This window comes from Melanostigma gelatinosum (assembly GCF_949748355.1).
Source record: "Melanostigma gelatinosum genome assembly, chromosome: 7".
NCBI classification, from domain to species: Eukaryota; Metazoa; Chordata; class Actinopteri; order Perciformes; family Zoarcidae; genus Melanostigma; species Melanostigma gelatinosum.
The window spans coordinates 21,043,223-21,060,912 of NC_136640.1; positions in this window are offsets into that span (position 1 = coordinate 21,043,223).

Sequence of the window (17,690 nt, forward strand, 5' to 3'; positions counted from 1 at the left end):
GGTCATTTTTGCGACCCTGGAACAAGCGAATATCCCCGAAAAACCAGCAGCAGCCAGTGTTTACAACGTGTTTGTACGGATTAGGCCAAGAGCAGTGCACGGCTAATTCACCCGTGTTAGCATCGTTTTAACGACTCTGGTAAAGGCAAAGCTAACTGTAATAATTACAACAATATTTCGTTTGAAAGGTACGAAGTTTAACTTCAGTTTAACACCATTAAATCAACTGAAAACATTACACGATCATTTTTATCAACATTGTAAGTGAATTGTATTGAAACATTAGCTAAAAACTGTCCGGTTTGGGGTACAACTCCGTTACCGTTACTCTACATTTCAGAGGGAAATGTTATAGTCTTTACCCCACTTTAGATTATTAATACACATTTAAGAACTAATATAATGATGTATTTCCACGGATTAAGCTACATTAACTGATAAGATAATTTATACTTATGACTATACTTTTGCTTTATTATGCACATATAATTTAATTGTTATGAACGCATTTTAAGCTAAACGCTATATATACAATGAACAAAATCTGAATTGGCTACTGGTAATAAAACAATTTATAGATTTCTAACGCTAATTTATGGTATTTATCTTCAATGCTTTACATGTCCGTCACATGTAATGCGTTGAGTTAAAATATCTTAATTCGGGGGCTTTTTACAAACAAATATTGATAAATGTCTTATATTCCTGCCGCCCATTTAAAAAAGTCCCCAGGTCAGCCACATGAATATTTCTGGAAATCTGCCAGTACAAAAGTAGTTGATCAGAAAAATAAAAAGTTATTTTCTGATAATTTCACGGTGGTTTCGTTCTAAAGCACGATACCCCCCACCTCTGAAAGCACAGGCTTCATCCTGTCCGCAGAGACCGGCCTGCTCTGTGTGTGTTCGTTCGTGCGTCTAAAGCAGCTTTATGACCTGGGAATGACTGGAACACAAACGTCTCCAACACAGCAAAATGAGATGGAAACAGAAAATACAGGAAGAGGGCAGGGTATCTGTAGACACACTACTGGGTCGTGAGTGGTGATTGAAAGGGATTATTTAAGTTTTCATAGGAAATTGCATATTATACCTTTAAGGCTAGTTCTTGAGTAGATGTTCTTGCCTACGTTTCAACCACAATTTCCCTATTCTAACTTACTTTGGGATAACTTCAACAACTAAAAAAGGTGCACTCAGGAGAGTGCAGACCTCTGACCAGGTGTGTTTGTAACAACAGCTGTATCGTGTGTAAATCTTTCTATGTGCTCATCATAAACTTGAAGTCTTCAGTGTTAATGGGCTGTGTAATGGGTCGTCTTCGACCATGTACAACATCTGTCCATTCCTACACAGGTAAAGAGAGTCAGGTAGGAAAATAGAAAGAGTGTGTGTGAGCACTCGTGTGCATGTTTTGAGCGTGTTACTTACAGCACTCCAATAAAACGCATCTTCTGGCCTTCGCGGAGCCTCACCACCGGCAAATCGTTATTCTGGAGAGACAAACACACACACACACACACACACAGGACAGGTGATGAGACCGGCTGTAAGGGGGTCACCAATCCAACAGGTGTCAAAATCCCTCCCTTTAAATCATAATAACTGTTTGAATGACATCTGTGGAGTCATATCACGTGTGAGACACACAGGTTGCTGTTGAGGGTCACAGGAGTCAGGACGGTGTATTTGAAGGTCTGGAGCAAAAAGCTGAATATGGGTCTAATTAATGTATTCATGCAGCATTCAATGAGGACCAACTTGATTAAAAGTGGAGGAGGAGGAGGGCGAAGACGAGGACGAGGAGGAGGAGGAGGAGGAGGGCGAAGACGAGGACGAGGAGGACGAGGACGAGGGACGGCGGCTGCAGCAGCGGACGTTACGCCGTCTCGAGACGACATAAACGGCAAGTACTGTGGAGAGAGAGGGAATGTTAACCAGCCATAACACACACACTCAATATCATAAACCAACTCATGTTACATGCATGTAACCACACAATCTTTACTGTTAACTCACACGGAACACAATACTGGATATCTACTTTTTCAGACCTGTGATCACTTGTGTGTGTATATATACATATATATATATACACACAACTACTCCTCAAGACACCTGTCCCTCATCTATTCTTAGTGTCTTACCTGTCCCTGGCTGGATGAACCTGCCTGACTACAAGGGTAATCTGGCTGCCTGATGCAGGCACGTGCACAGACATTTTGGGGGGCAGGTGCTCAAGCAAAAAAAAGGGCACCCATCGCCAAAATTATACATGAAATTAAAATAATGATAAATAAATAAATAACACAGTCGGATATTTTCAACGTATATATTTATTTTTGTTAACGCAACCAATACTAACTCAAATTATCAAATTGAATAAATAAATGAATAATAGGCAAAAACAAGGCCAGACAAAAACAAAGACAAAACAAAGACGGGCTGATGGCTACAATTTCGCTGGTACTTGTGACTTGGTAAAGGTTCATTCATTCAAGGCCATATTGTATAACCAAATAATATGTTAAATAATTAAAAAAATATTCTAACTTAAAACTCTGCTCTGAATAAATTAAAGGATCTTCACAGGAGCATCCTCCTTGGTGCCATCTCTTGGAAGATTTGTATTACTTCACTGTGATTTATTTCAATGTCTTGCTCAATGGCAAGCAGGAGAAGGTCGGAGAGTCTTTCTTCCCCACAGAGACTCCTGAGCCTGGTCTTTATTATCTTCAGTTTTGAAAAGGATCTTTCCACTGAAGCTGTTGTCACTGGCAGTGTTGCATAGATCCTCACCATCTTCACAAATGTTGGAAAGATGAGCTGGCCAGTGTTCTCTTCAACAATGGCAAGGATTTCTTGCAGGTTCTTCGAGGGAAAGATGGAGTGGAACACCTTTAGCTGTCTTCAGCTGGTCCTCATTTTCCTCATAGAAGTCACAAAGAACATGGACAGCTTCCTCTGCCTCTGGGTTTGGGGTGCTTGTCCAGTTGGCACACACTGTTAGAGAGTGGAAGGACCGTATGATTGTACCAGTTGGACTTCCAGTGATGCTCCCATGGAATCTCCTGTTGAGCTCTGCAGTCAGGGTATCAATAAATGTGTAGTACACATTCGACCTGTAGTATGACTCCACAGAGTCAATCTCATCACTCACTTGCGATGCAGTTGTGCTGTGTTGGAAACGCACTGGCACTTTCCGTTTCCTCTCCTGACCAGGCACAACAGTAGGTAAAGGAATGTTGAGAGCCTCTGCCTTCTCTGATGCACCTTGAAATATCTCGGCAAACTTCTCCTCAGACCTCAATGCTTGTATTGTGTGAATTACACCATCAATTAGGTTGTAGGCTGTGGAGTGGTCCAGGCTTTCTTCTTGCAGAGCATTTGATGCAAGAGCAGTGACTTCAAATGCTGGGGTGGTGATTTCCATGCAGAGAATGAATGCGAAGTTAATCGCATTTTTGTACATTTTTGCATCCCCTAGGGCCAGGTCAGGTGGATGTCTTTCGCAGATCTCATTGAGGAGCATCATTATAGCTTCCAGATTTCTCTGAAGGGCCTTCAGTGCTTGTTCCCTGCAAGCCCAACGGGTATCTGACAGCCTCTTCAGCTCCACAATGTGTCCCTCTGGATGCAGTGATTGCTGCAATCTAACTAAAGCAGCATGGCGTTTTGAGGAGCCACTGCAAAAGGCATACAGCTTCTCCACGAGGCTGAAGAAGGTCACAAAGTGCTTATTAGATTTGGAGGCTTCAACCAGGACCAAGTTTAGGCAGTGTGCTTTGCAGTGCACATAGAGGGCCTTCTCATTGAGTGTGCGTATTCTGGCTTGAAGGCCTTTGTACATGCCACTCATGTTGGCTGCTCCATCGTAGCCCTGGCCATACATATTTTTGAGCTCCAGACCATTCCTCTGTAGAAGGGAGACTACAGTATTCTCCAACTCCTGGCCTGTTGTTGTATCAACGTTGCAAACTTCAAGAAACCTTTCCTTTATTTGCTTATGTACATATCGCACTACAAATGACACCTGTTCTTTGTGGGAAACATCAGTGGTCTCATCCACGAGAATCGAGTACATTTCAGCCTCTTGGATTTCTCTTTGGATCTCCCTCCTGACGTAGGTACCCAGTGCTGTGATCAGGTCATTTTGGCTTCTGTTTGACAGCATTGATACCTGGGGCCTTTTCTTGGTGACTTTCACTCTTTCAAGATTTTCTGTATGCACCTTCAGCACACTGTCATAGCGGGAAAAAAGATGAACGAGTTCCAGAAAGTTACCACGGTTGTGACTTGAGTTACTTTCATTATCACCTCGAAATGCTAGCCCCTGCCTTGCGAGATACACTGCCAGATCTATTAACCTGGTCAGTATCTCTCTGTTTGTTTGCCTCTCTCGCTCTCTGGCTTCCACTCCCTTTACATCTGATACTTCAAATGAAGTCTGGAGTGCCTTTTGTTTGTAATGGGTCCACCTCACCATGCTTGTCATGTGGACCTCTGTGACAGAGTGCTGCTTAATTTTTTCAAGAGCAGTATTCCATTTTCTGATCCCATTTCTCCATTCCTTTCTGCTTTTATATCTATCTTCAGGTAGAAAAAGCCGACAACTGAAACAATGCATTGAATCAGCACTTGGGGAATACTCCAGCCACACATTTCCAGAAAACCAATGCTTTTGGAATGACCGCCCCTCAGCATTTTTGGGAAAAAACATTTCTGGTTGACAGGGCCCTACACTGCAGCACATAGCAATGTAACTCTCATTGCACCTGATGTGAAATGCTTCAACATGGGACGGATCTGTAGGATATGGCATGGTGGCTATTTTTGAAATTGCATTCTCACTTTCATCAACAGCTCTTTCCTCCATATGCCCTTGCTGTGATGTAAAGGGAGCTGCGGTCACTTCACCCTCTTCTTCACTCATCTCCTCAGGCAAAACTGTTTCTGTTGCTGCCCCTGAACATAACTCAGTCCTACACTCTGTCTGTCCTTCCTCATCTGTGGTGGGCTCATCTGGACCAGGTAGGGTTTCTGATTCTCCCTCATTTGTTTTAATAGTTGATGGCCTGATCCAAGATAAAAGAGAGCTGCTACCCTGAGCTGCTTGCTGCTTTTCCCTGTCCTTCTACTTTTCCCTGTCCTTCTACTGTTGGTTTACAAAGCACTGAATGGTTTAGGGCCAAAATACATCTCTGATCTGCTGCTACCTTACGAACCATCCCGACCCCTCAGGTCGTCTGGGACCGGTCTACTATCTGTTCCCAGAGTCAGAACTAAACATGGAGAAGCAGCGTTCAGTTTTTCTGCTCCACATATCTGGAACAAAGTCCCAGAAAGCTGCAGGTCTGCTGAGACCCTCAGCTCATTTAAATCAAGATTGAAGACTTTTCTGTTTGCTGCTGCCTTTAATTGAACCACATTCAATTGATATATTAATCAATTTCCTGCATTTCTGCATTTTATTACTGTATTTTATTTCTTACACTGTTCTTAATTGCTGTTAAATCTCCTTTTCTTTTGCCTTATGTTTTGATGCTTTTAATGGTTTTAAAAGGACTGCACAATATATCGCCATTTCCTCCGGGGCCGAGTTCGTGCAAGGCGTACACTATAAAACGCAGATCGGCAGAGATCTTTTCCAGACGTGGTTTGTGTGCGAGTAATTGCAGAATTGCGGCAGTGTATGGTTGATTGCGTGCAGCGCAATGTCTCAGGGAGACATCGATTCAAATTTAGAAAGTATACAATATGTCGCCATTTCCTCCGGGACCGAGTTCGTGCAAGGCGTACACTATAAAACGCAGATCGGCAGAGATCTTTTCCAGACGTGGTTTGTGTGCGAGTAATTGCAGAATTGCGGCAGTGTATGGTTGATTGCGTACAGCGTAATGTCTCAGGGAGACATCGATTATTGTTTCAATGTATGTTTTAAATCTCCTTTACTTTTTACTACTGAATTTTATTTCTTACACTGTTTCTTTAATTGTTTTTAAATCTCCTTTTCTTTTGCCTTATGTTTTGATGCTTTTAATGGTTTTATGTGAAGCACTTTGAATTACCTTGTTGTTGAAATGTGCTATACAAATAAACTTGCCTTGCCTTCTGTTTTTGTAGTCTCTCTTTTCTTGGCATTATGCTGCAATTTTTTTTAAATGACATAAATCAATGTTGTGCATAATAATCAAGACATTACATATCTCTCTAAAGCTGACAACACAGTACACACCCATGTTTTTACTGTTTTCTGACAGTTGAAGCATAAGCAGCATTACACTAATAATAGCCTATAGCCTACCACAATACCTCACCAGACTGTCATGTAGCTCAACTTAAGACCTACCTTTCTTTTTAATAATTAAAATAATTAATGTCTGCCTGCCTCTCTCCCCTCTCTCTTCATTAAACATGACAAACGTCAGTAAACAACTGGGCAAGGCTTTTAAATCATGGATTTCGTGAGGGTTTTTTTGTTTGTTTTTTAGCAAACGTCGGACCAGTTGCGACGTAATGTTTTCAGCGGCGCTAATTGTTGTTGTTAATTTATCACCAAACAACGTCGGGGTATTGCACTGTCATTACCTGTCTGTCTGATGCTCCGGGTCAGAGAAGAAGTTGGCTTCAGCCGTTTAGCCTGACGCTCAGCACTGCACGCGCAGTAGGCAGTAAGTGAAGGAGGAGGAGGGAGGGGCGCGTGGGAGGCTTGTGGGCGCCGCGGTGCATGTCGGGGCGAAATTCTCACAAGAACTCAAATAAATGCCCCGTCAGATATCGAAACACATTTGGGGGGAATTGATGACAGAAAAAGTAATTTTTATTTTATTATATTTATAAAAAATTGGGCAACAGCAGAAAGGGCACTTTTCTCATCCAGGGCAAAAGGGCAGGTGCTTGAGCACCACTAGGGGTCTATCTGTGCACGTGCCTGGCCTGATGTCTTCTGCATGCACAGTGCAGTGGCCCTCGATTGGCCGGCTGACTCTGACGGAAGCCTTCCCCCTCTCCCTCTTCTTCTTTTTGCCCTGCACACATCCCGCTTTCCATCAAATACCAGCTGATAAAATAAAAACAGTTTTGTGATGCAAAACATGCGTGCGAGGGGTGTGCTTACATAGTTGTTGCACCAGTCGGGGTGTTGCTGGGCGTGCAGCTCTTTTTCTTTTTGGGCCATGGCGTAGTATTTGGCCTTATCCTCGCTTGTCATCGACGACCACTGTGGACAGACGACGGCACGCTGTTAGCACACGGACACACGCACACAGCTACAGTGTGCATGTACACAAAATGCCAGCATTAAGACATATTGGCTGGGTTCTGGTCATGGGGCAATAAATGAACAGCACAAATCACTGCAAAGGTGTGAAGATTTAAAGGGGCTTTTTTTTACAGCCGTGGCTGTAGAAAATTTGATGGAGGGTGCAACACTGAGTGTCTCAAACATCCAGAGCAGACACACTTACCCTCTGGCCCAGGATTTTATTCACGGCCGCACTCCCTCCGCTCTCGTTGCATTCTGAGAGCTTAACATCTGCCCTCTGCTCCTTCAGGAAGAGCATGAAGGCGTTCAGGGGCTTCCCTACGTACGGCCGGTCGTCCTCCTGCTCTCTACTTTGAAAAAAAAACCAAGTAAGAGCTCCTGTTAGCGCTGCGCAAAACTGTGAGGAAAGACGTACGTGTTGTTAAATCAAAAACCCGTTAAAAGAGACTTGATCATAGTAATATTGATGACGGCATTTTGGTGGACAAATAACACCGGAAATTGCAGCTTTACATGAAATATAAGATGATATTCGATAAAGAATCTGGCTTATTTATGGCCACAGATCATGTGACATAATCAGCCTTATTGACAGTGAAACAAAACAAAAAATGAAATGTACATTTTGACCCAAAACTATAAACTGTAAAAAGAACTTACTTTGAAGTGGAGGCATTCGGAGGAGGAGGAGGAGGAGGAGGAGGAGGAGGAGGACCGACGGCTGCAGGAGCGGCCAAGACAGGTGGTGCGAAATGGTCGTCTTCGACCATGTACAACATCTGTCCATTCCTACACAGGTAAAGAGAGTCAGGTAGGAAAATAGAAAGAGTGTGTGTGAGCACTCGTGTGCATGTTTTGAGCGTGTTACTTACAGCACTCCAATAAAACGCAGCTTCTGGCCTTCGCGGAGCCTCACCACCGGAAAATAGTTATTCTGGAGAGACAAACACACACACACACACACAGGACAGGTGATGAGACCGGCTGTAAGGGGGTCACCAATCCAACAGGTGTCAAAATCCCTCCCTTTAAATCATAATAACTGTTTGAATGACATCTGTGGAGTCATATCACGTGTGAGACACACAGGTTGCTGTTGAGGGTCACAGGAGTCAGGACGGTGTATTCGAAGGTCTGGAGCAAAAAGCTGAACATGGGTCTAATTAATGTATTCATGCAGCATTCAATGAGGACCAACTTGATTAAAAGTGAATTTTTGCTCCAACCGGACCCATTTGGGTGGAGTAACATCCACCTTTTGTATTTCTTCATATTTAGATGCGCTTTTTGGGCTTCAAAGCATCCGCACAAATAACCACAAACCCTAGGGGATGGATGTTGCTGTTATTTCTTAATGAATAAATAGTTTTTTGGGAAAACAGACCAATGTCAGAAAGGTCCTATCATCTAGTCACTTGGCTTTGAGGAATTCCAGTCAGTTTTGCTGTTTTTGCTGAATCTTGCTATTCAGTTTTATTATAAGGTGCACTACGGAAATCCTGCCACACACAGTTATTTCTAAACATGTTCATATCCCAGCAAAGAAACAACAACTTCACCCTCTGTTTAAATAGTTGTAAATTGCAAAATGTGTTCAGAGTGTGTGTAGTTAATTAACCAGAGTCTTACAGGAGGAGGAGGAGGAGGAGGAGGAGGAGGAGGAGGAGGAGGAGGGCGGCTGCAGCAGCGGACGTTACGCCGTCTCGAGACGACATAAACGGCAAGTACTGTGGAGAGAGAGGGAATGTTAACCAGCCATAACACACACACTCAATATCATAAACCAACTCATGTTACATGCATGTAACCACACAATCTTTACTGTTAACTCACACGGAACACAATACTGGATATCTACTTTTTCAGACCTGTGATCACTTGTGTGTGTATATATACATATATATATATACACACAACTACTCCTCAAGACACCTGTCCCTCATCTATTCTTAGTGTCTTACCTGTCCCTGGCTGGATGAACCTGCCTGACTACAAGGGTAATCTGGCTGCCTGATGTCTTTTGCATGCACAGTGCAGTGGCCCTCGATTGGCCGGCTGACTCTGACGGAAGCCTTCCCCCTCTCCCTCTTCTTCTTTTTGCCCTGCACACATCCCGCTTTCCATCAAATACCAGCTGATAAAATAAAAACAGTTTTGTGATGCAAAACATGCGTGCGAGGGGTGTGCTTACATAGTTGTTGCACCAGTCGGGGTGTTGCTGGGCGTGCAGCTCTTTTTCTTTTTGGGCCATGGCGTAGTATTTGGCCTTATCCTCGTTTGTCATCGACGACCACTGTGGACAGACGACGGCACGCTGTTAGCACACGCACGCACACAGCTACAGTGTGCATGTACACAAAACGCCAGCATTAAGACATATTGGCTGGGTTCTGGTCATGGGGCAATAAATGAACAGCACAAATCACTGCAAAGGTGTGAAGATTTAAAGGGGCTTTTTTTTACAGCCGAGGCTGTAGAAAATTTGATGGAGGGTGCAACACTGAGTGTCTCAAACATCCAGAGCAGACACACTTACCCTCTGGCCCAGGATTTTATTCACGGCCGCACTCCCTCCGCTCTCGTTGCATTCTGAGAACTTGACATCTGCCCTCTGCTCCTTCAGGAAGAGCATGAAGGCGTTCAGGGGCTTCCCTACGTACGGCCGGTCGTCCTCCTGCTCTCTACTTTGAAAAAAAAACCAAGTAAGAGCTCCTGTTAGCGCTGCGCAAAACTGTGAGGAAAGACGTACGTGTTGTTAAATCAAAAACCCGTTAAAAGAGACTTGATCATAGTAATATTGATGAAGGCATTTTGGTGGACAAATAACACCGGAAATTGCAGCTTTACATGAAATATAAGATGATATTCGATAAAGAATCTGGCTTATTTATGGCCACAGATCATGTGACATAATCAGCCTTATTGACAGTGAAACAAAACAAAAAATGAAATGTACATTTTGACCCAAAACTGTAAACTGTAAAAAGAACTTACTTTGAAGTGGAGGCATTCGGAGGAGGAGAAGGAGGAGGAGGAGGAGGAGGAGGAGGAGGAGGAGGAGGAGGAGGAGGAAGAGGAGGAGGAGGAAGAGGAGGAGGAGGAGGAGGAGGACCGACGGCTGCAGGAGCGGCCAAGACAGGTGGCGCGAAATGGTCGTCTTCGACCATGTACAACATCTGTCCATTCCTACACAGGTAAAGAGAGTCAGGTAGGAAAATAGAAAGAGTGTGTGTGAGCACTCGTGTGCATGTTTTGAGCGTGTTACTTACAGCACTCCAATAAAACGCAGCTTCTGGCCTTCGCGGAGCCTCACCACCGGAAAATCGTTATTCTGGAGAGACAAACACACACACACACACACACACACAGGACAGGTGATGAGACCGGCTGTAAGGGGGTCACCAATCCAACAGGTGTCAAAATCCCTCCCTTTAAATCATAATAACTGTTTGAATGACATCTGTGGAGTCATATCACGTGTGAGACACACAGGTTGCTGTTGAGGGTCACAGGAGTCAGGACGGTGTATTCGAAGGTCTGGAGCAAAAAGCTGAACATGGGTCTAATTAATGTATTCATGCAGCATTCAATGAGGACCAACTTGATTAAAAGTGAATTTTTGCTCCAACCGGACCCATTTGGGTGGAGTAACATCCACCTTTTGTATTTCTTCATATTTAGATGCGCTTTTTGGGCTTCAAAGCATCCGCACAAATAACCACAAACCCTAGGGGATGGATGTTGCTGTTATTTCTTAATGAATAAATAGTTTTTTGGGAAAACAGACCAATGTCAGAAAGGTCCTATCATCTAGTCACTTGGCTTTGAGGAATTCCAGTCAGTTTTGCTGTTTTTGCTGAATCTTGCTATTCAGTTTTATTATAAGGTGCACTACGGAAATCCTGCCACACACAGTTATTTCTAAACATGTTCATATCCCAGCAAAGAAACAACAACTTCACCCTCTGTTTAAATAGTTGTAAATTGCAAAATGTGTTCAGAGTGTGTGTAGTTAATTAACCAGAGTCTTACTGGAGGAGGAGGAGGAGGAGGAGGAGGAGGAGGAGGAGGAGGGACGGCGGCTGCAGCAGCGGACATTACGCCGTCTCGAGACGACATAAACGGCAAGTACTGTGGAGAGAGAGGGAATGTTAACCAGCCATAACACACACACTCAATATCATAAACCAACTCATGTTACATGCATGTAACCACACAATCTTTACTGTTAACTCACACGGAACACAATACTGGATATCTACTTTTTCAGACCTGTGATCACTTGTGTGTGTATATATATATTTATATACACACAACTACTACTGAAGACACCAGTCCCTCATCTATTCTTAGTGTCTTACCTGTCCCTGGCTGGATGAACCTGCCTGACTACAAGGGTAATCTGGCTGCCTGATGTCTTTTGCATGCACAGCTCCATCGTACATAGTGGGAGCAGACAAGGTTGACCATAGCTCCTCAAATTCAGGATCTTCTCCCAGGGGCACACAGGCATTGTACCATCCACCATTGCTGTCTATTGGCTGAGGTTGGGCGTTGAGTTCCAGTAAACACTGAGTTGTATTTCAGTGAACATACATACATAATGTGCTCTGCTCTCATTATGATGTCCTGGGAGCTTCTTGTTGACAGCACACAGTCTATAGTTCCATATTTACGACGTTTTATCCGAGACATTGAATGCGGTGAAATCACGTCTTCGTGTAGACCACATATGAACGGACAGCGTAATATGATTTTGGAGAAATACGTTTAAAGTAACCAAAATCGCGTCTCTTTCAACCTACAACTGAACAAACCATCAATATTTTAAAAGAAATTGGTGTTTTGTGACAGGTTGATATTGTGGCCGTAATTTAGACGGTTTAAAACACGTTGAAAAAAGGTCGAAGATGTTCAGGCTCCATTTCAACGCTTTTTCAACCAGAAATCAACGTTGAAATCCGAGTTAGTGCTCACTGGGATGTTGAATTGGCTTCATTACTTCATATTACTGCTTCAATACTTCATATTACTTTTTATCTCCAGAGAAAATGTTGAGTTAACGTTCACTGCAGGAGTCAACTACGTCAAAATGTATAACGTAACGATGGCCTGCCTCGGTCGGCGCTAGCTGCTCTTGGCCTGTCTCGAACGATTCCGTCGTGACGCCCTTTCCGGTCATTACGCTGTCATTTTCTTCGGCGATCGCCAACCAAACGTAAATAATATTAATTCATACATATCAAATAATCTATGTGTCAAATTTCATGAATATATATGGACGTTTATATGTCTAAATACTATAGGAAAGTGACTTTGATGAGAGAAAGCAGAAAGAACGCTCGGGCGACGCTTAAACAGCTTGAACGGAAATTAAGGAGCTTTTATTGCATCATTTCGAGTTGTTGAAGCGTGATATCTTATTGTGAAGGACAGAACTACGGTCCCGGATGTGTTGACAGCATTGATGGTCATTTTTGCGACCCTGGAACAAGCGAATATCCCCGAAAAACCAGCAGCAGCCAGTGTTTACAACGTGTTTGTACGGATTAGGCCAAGAGCAGTGCACGGCTAATTCACCCGTGTTAGCATCGTTTTTACGACTCTGGTAAAGGCAAAGCTAACTGTAATAATTACAACAATATTTCGTTTGAAAGGTACGAAGTTTAACTTCAGTTTAACACCATTAAATCAACTGAAAACATTACACGATAATTTTTATCAACATTGTAAGTGAATTGTATTGAAACATTAGCTAAAAACTGTCCGGTTTGGGGTACAATTCCGTTAGCTAGCTAACCTAAACGTGGGCATAATTATCTTAAAATACACACACTGGGCTATTTAAATACTTACAGTTATCTGTTGCGTTCACTGGTCGCTAACTTGACTTTAAAATCGTCTTGAGGTTTGGCTTTTTCCACTTTTTCTTGAGTTGCGTCGCTCTGAATGTGTCTGTGGCTCTCAGCTGCGGGTGAAATGAGCCGTTATGTGTTGACTATATAAGACTATATGAGCCGTTTGTCATTGTGCCGAACTTTCTGCGAACGTCACAACGCGTCATTTAAATATTCTGTTGTCTGGTACCATTCGCAATTTCCAACAGTTTTTCAACCATAAACAGTTCATCGGTAACAGTGGATTGTCACTCTTATTTACTCAAATGATTTACTTGTAATTTCCTCGACACCTTTGTACTTCTAACGTAACGATGGCCTGCCTCGGTCGGCGCTAGCTGCTCTTGGCCTGTCTCGAACGATTCCGTCGTGACGCCCTTTCCGGTCATTACGCTGTCATTTTCTTCGGCGATCGCCAACCAAACGTAAATAATATTAATTCATACATATCAAATAATCTATGTGTCAAATTTCATGAATATATATGGACGTTTATATGTCTAAATACTATAGGAAAGTGACTTTGATGAGAGAAAGCAGAAAGAACGCTCGGGCGACGCTTAAACAGCTCGAACGGAAATTAAGGAGCTTTTATTGCATCATTTGGAGTTGTTGAAGCGCGATATCTTATTGTGAAGGACAGAACTACGGTCCCGGATGTGTTGACAGCATTGATGGTCATTTTTGCGACCCTGGAACAAGCGAATATCCCCGAAAAACCAGCAGCAGCCAGTGTTTACAACGTGTTTGTACGGATTAGGCCAAGAGCAGTGCACGGCTAATTCACCCGTGTTAGCATCGTTTTAACGACTCTGGTAAAGGCAAAGCTAACTGTAATAATTACAACAATATTTCGTTTGAAAGGTACGAAGTTTAACTTCAGTTTAACACCATTAAATCAACTGAAAACATTACACGATCATTTTTATCAACATTGTAAGTGAATTGTATTGAAACATTAGCTAAAAACTGTCCGGTTTGGGGTACAACTCCGTTACCGTTACTCTACATTTCAGAGGGAAATGTTATAGTCTTTACCCCACTTTAGATTATTAATACACATTTAAGAACTAATATAATGATGTATTTCCACGGATTAAGCTACATTAACTGATAAGATAATTTATACTTATGACTATACTTTTGCTTTATTATGCACATATAATTTAATTGTTATGAACGCATTTTAAGCTAAACGCTATATATACAATGAACAAAATCTGAATTGGCTACTGGTAATAAAACAATTTATAGATTTCTAACGCTAATTTATGGTATTTATCTTCAATGCTTTACATGTCCGTCACATGTAATGCGTTGAGTTAAAATATCTTAATTCGGGGGCTTTTTACAAACAAATATTGATAAATGTCTTATATTCCTGCCGCCCATTTAAAAAAGTCCCCAGGTCAGCCACATGAATATTTCTGGAAATCTGCCAGTACAAAAGTAGTTGATCAGAAAAATAAAAAGTTATTTTCTGATAATTTCACGGTGGTTTCGTTCTAAAGCACGATACCCCCCACCTCTGAAAGCACAGGCTTCATCCTGTCCGCAGAGACCGGCCTGCTCTGTGTGTGTTCGTTCGTGCGTCTAAAGCAGCTTTATGACCTGGGAATGACTGGAACACAAACGTCTCCAACACAGCAAAATGAGATGGAAACAGAAAATACAGGAAGAGGGCAGGGTATCTGTAGACACACTACTGGGTCGTGAGTGGTGATTGAAAGGGATTATTTAAGTTTTCATAGGAAATTGCATATTATACCTTTAAGGCTAGTTCTTGAGTAGATGTTCTTGCCTACGTTTCAACCACAATTTCCCTATTCTAACTTACTTTGGGATAACTTCAACAACTAAAAAAGGTGCACTCAGGAGAGTGCAGACCTCTGACCAGGTGTGTTTGTAACAACAGCTGTATCGTGTGTAAATCTTTCTATGTGCTCATCATAAACTTGAAGTCTTCAGTGTTAATGGGCTGTGTAATGGGTCGTCTTCGACCATGTACAACATCTGTCCATTCCTACACAGGTAAAGAGAGTCAGGTAGGAAAATAGAAAGAGTGTGTGTGAGCACTCGTGTGCATGTTTTGAGCGTGTTACTTACAGCACTCCAATAAAACGCATCTTCTGGCCTTCGCGGAGCCTCACCACCGGCAAATCGTTATTCTGGAGAGACAAACACACACACACACACACACACAGGACAGGTGATGAGACCGGCTGTAAGGGGGTCACCAATCCAACAGGTGTCAAAATCCCTCCCTTTAAATCATAATAACTGTTTGAATGACATCTGTGGAGTCATATCACGTGTGAGACACACAGGTTGCCGTTGAGGGTCACAGGAGTCAGGACGGTGTATTTGAAGGTCTGGAGCAAAAAGCTGAATATGGGTCTAATTAATGTATTCATGCAGCATTCAATGAGGACCAACTTGATTAAAAGTGGAGGAGGAGGAGGGCGAAGACGAGGACGAGGAGGAGGAGGAGGAGGAGGGCGAAGACGAGGCCGAGGAGGACGAGGACGAGGGACGGCGGCTGCAGCAGCGGACGTTACGCCGTCTCGAGACGACATAAACGGCAAGTACTGTGGAGAGAGAGGGAATGTTAACCAGCCATAACACACACACTCAATATCATAAACCAACTCATGTTACATGCATGTAACCACACAATCTTTACTGTTAACTCACACGGAACACAATACTGGATATCTACTTTTTCAGACCTGTGATCACTTGTGTGTGTATATATATATTTATATACACACAACTACTACTGAAGACACCAGTCCCTCATCTATTCTTAGTGTCTTACCTGTCCCTGGCTGGATGAACCTGCCTGACTACAAGGGTAATCTGGCTGCCTGATGTCTTTTGCATGCACAGCTCCATCGTACATAGTGGGAGCAGACAAGGTTGACCATAGCTCCTCAAATTCAGGATCTTCTCCCAGGGGCACACAGGCATTGTACCATCCACCATTGCTGTCTATTGGCTGAGGTTGGGCGTTGAGTTCCAGTAAACACTGAGTTGTATTTCAGTGAACATACATACATAATGTGCTCTGCTCTCATTATGATGTCCTGGGAGCTTCTTGTTGACAGCACACAGTCTATAGTTCCATATTTACGACGTTTTATCCGAGACATTGAATGCGGTGAAATCACGTCTTCGTGTAGACCACATATGAACGGACAGCGTAATATGATTTTGGAGAAATACGTTTAAAGTAACCAAAATCGCGTCTCTTTCAACCTACAACTGAACAAACCATCAATATTTTAAAAGAAATTGGTGTTTTGTGACAGGTTGATATTGTGGCCGTAATTTAGACGGTTTAAAACACGTTGAAAAAAGGTCGAAGATGTTCAGGCTCCATTTCAACGCTTTTTCAACCAGAAATCAACGTTGAAATCCGAGTTAGTGCTCACTGGGATGTTGAATTGGCTTCATTACTTCATATTACTGCTTCAATACTTCATATTACTTTTTATCTCCAGAGAAAATGTTGAGTTAACGTTCACTGCAGGAGTCAACTACGTCAAAATGTATAACGTAACGATGGCCTGCCTCGGTCGGCGCTAGCTGCTCTTGGCCTGTCTCGAACGATTCCGTCGTGACGCCCTTTCCGGTCATTACGCTGTCATTTTCTTCGGCGATCGCCAACCAAACGTAAATAATATTAATTCATACATATCAAATAATCTATGTGTCAAATTTCATGAATATATATGGACGTTTATATGTCTAAATACTATAGGAAAGTGACTTTGATGAGAGAAAGCAGAAAGAACGCTCGGGCGACGCTTAAACAGCTTGAACGGAAATTAAGGAGCTTTTATTGCATCATTTCGAGTTGTTGAAGCGTGATATCTTATTGTGAAGGACAGAACTACGGTCCCGGATGTGTTGACAGCATTGATGGTCATTTTTGCGACCCTGGAACAAGCGAATATCCCCGAAAAACCAGCAGCAGCCAGTGTTTACAACGTGTTTGTACGGATTAGGCCAAGAGCAGTGCACGGCTAATTCACCCGTGTTAGCATCGTTTTTACGACTCTGGTAAAGGCAAAGCTAACTGTAATAATTACAACAATATTTCGTTTGAAAGGTACGAAGTTTAACTTCAGTTTAACACCATTAAATCAACTGAAAACATTACACGATAATTTTTATCAACATTGTAAGTGAATTGTATTGAAACATTAGCTAAAAACTGTCCGGTTTGGGGTACAATTCCGTTAGCTAGCTAACCTAAACGTGGGCATAATTATCTTAAAATACACACACTGGGCTATTTAAATACTTACAGTTATCTGTTGCGTTCACTGGTCGCTAACTTGACTTTAAAATCGTCTTGAGGTTTGGCTTTTTCCACTTTTTCTTGAGTTGCGTCGCTCTGAATGTGTCTGTGGCTCTCAGCTGCGGGTGAAATGAGCCGTTATGTGTTGACTATATAAGACTATATGAGCCGTTTGTCATTGTGCCGAACTTTCTGCGAACGTCACAACGCGTCATTTAAATATT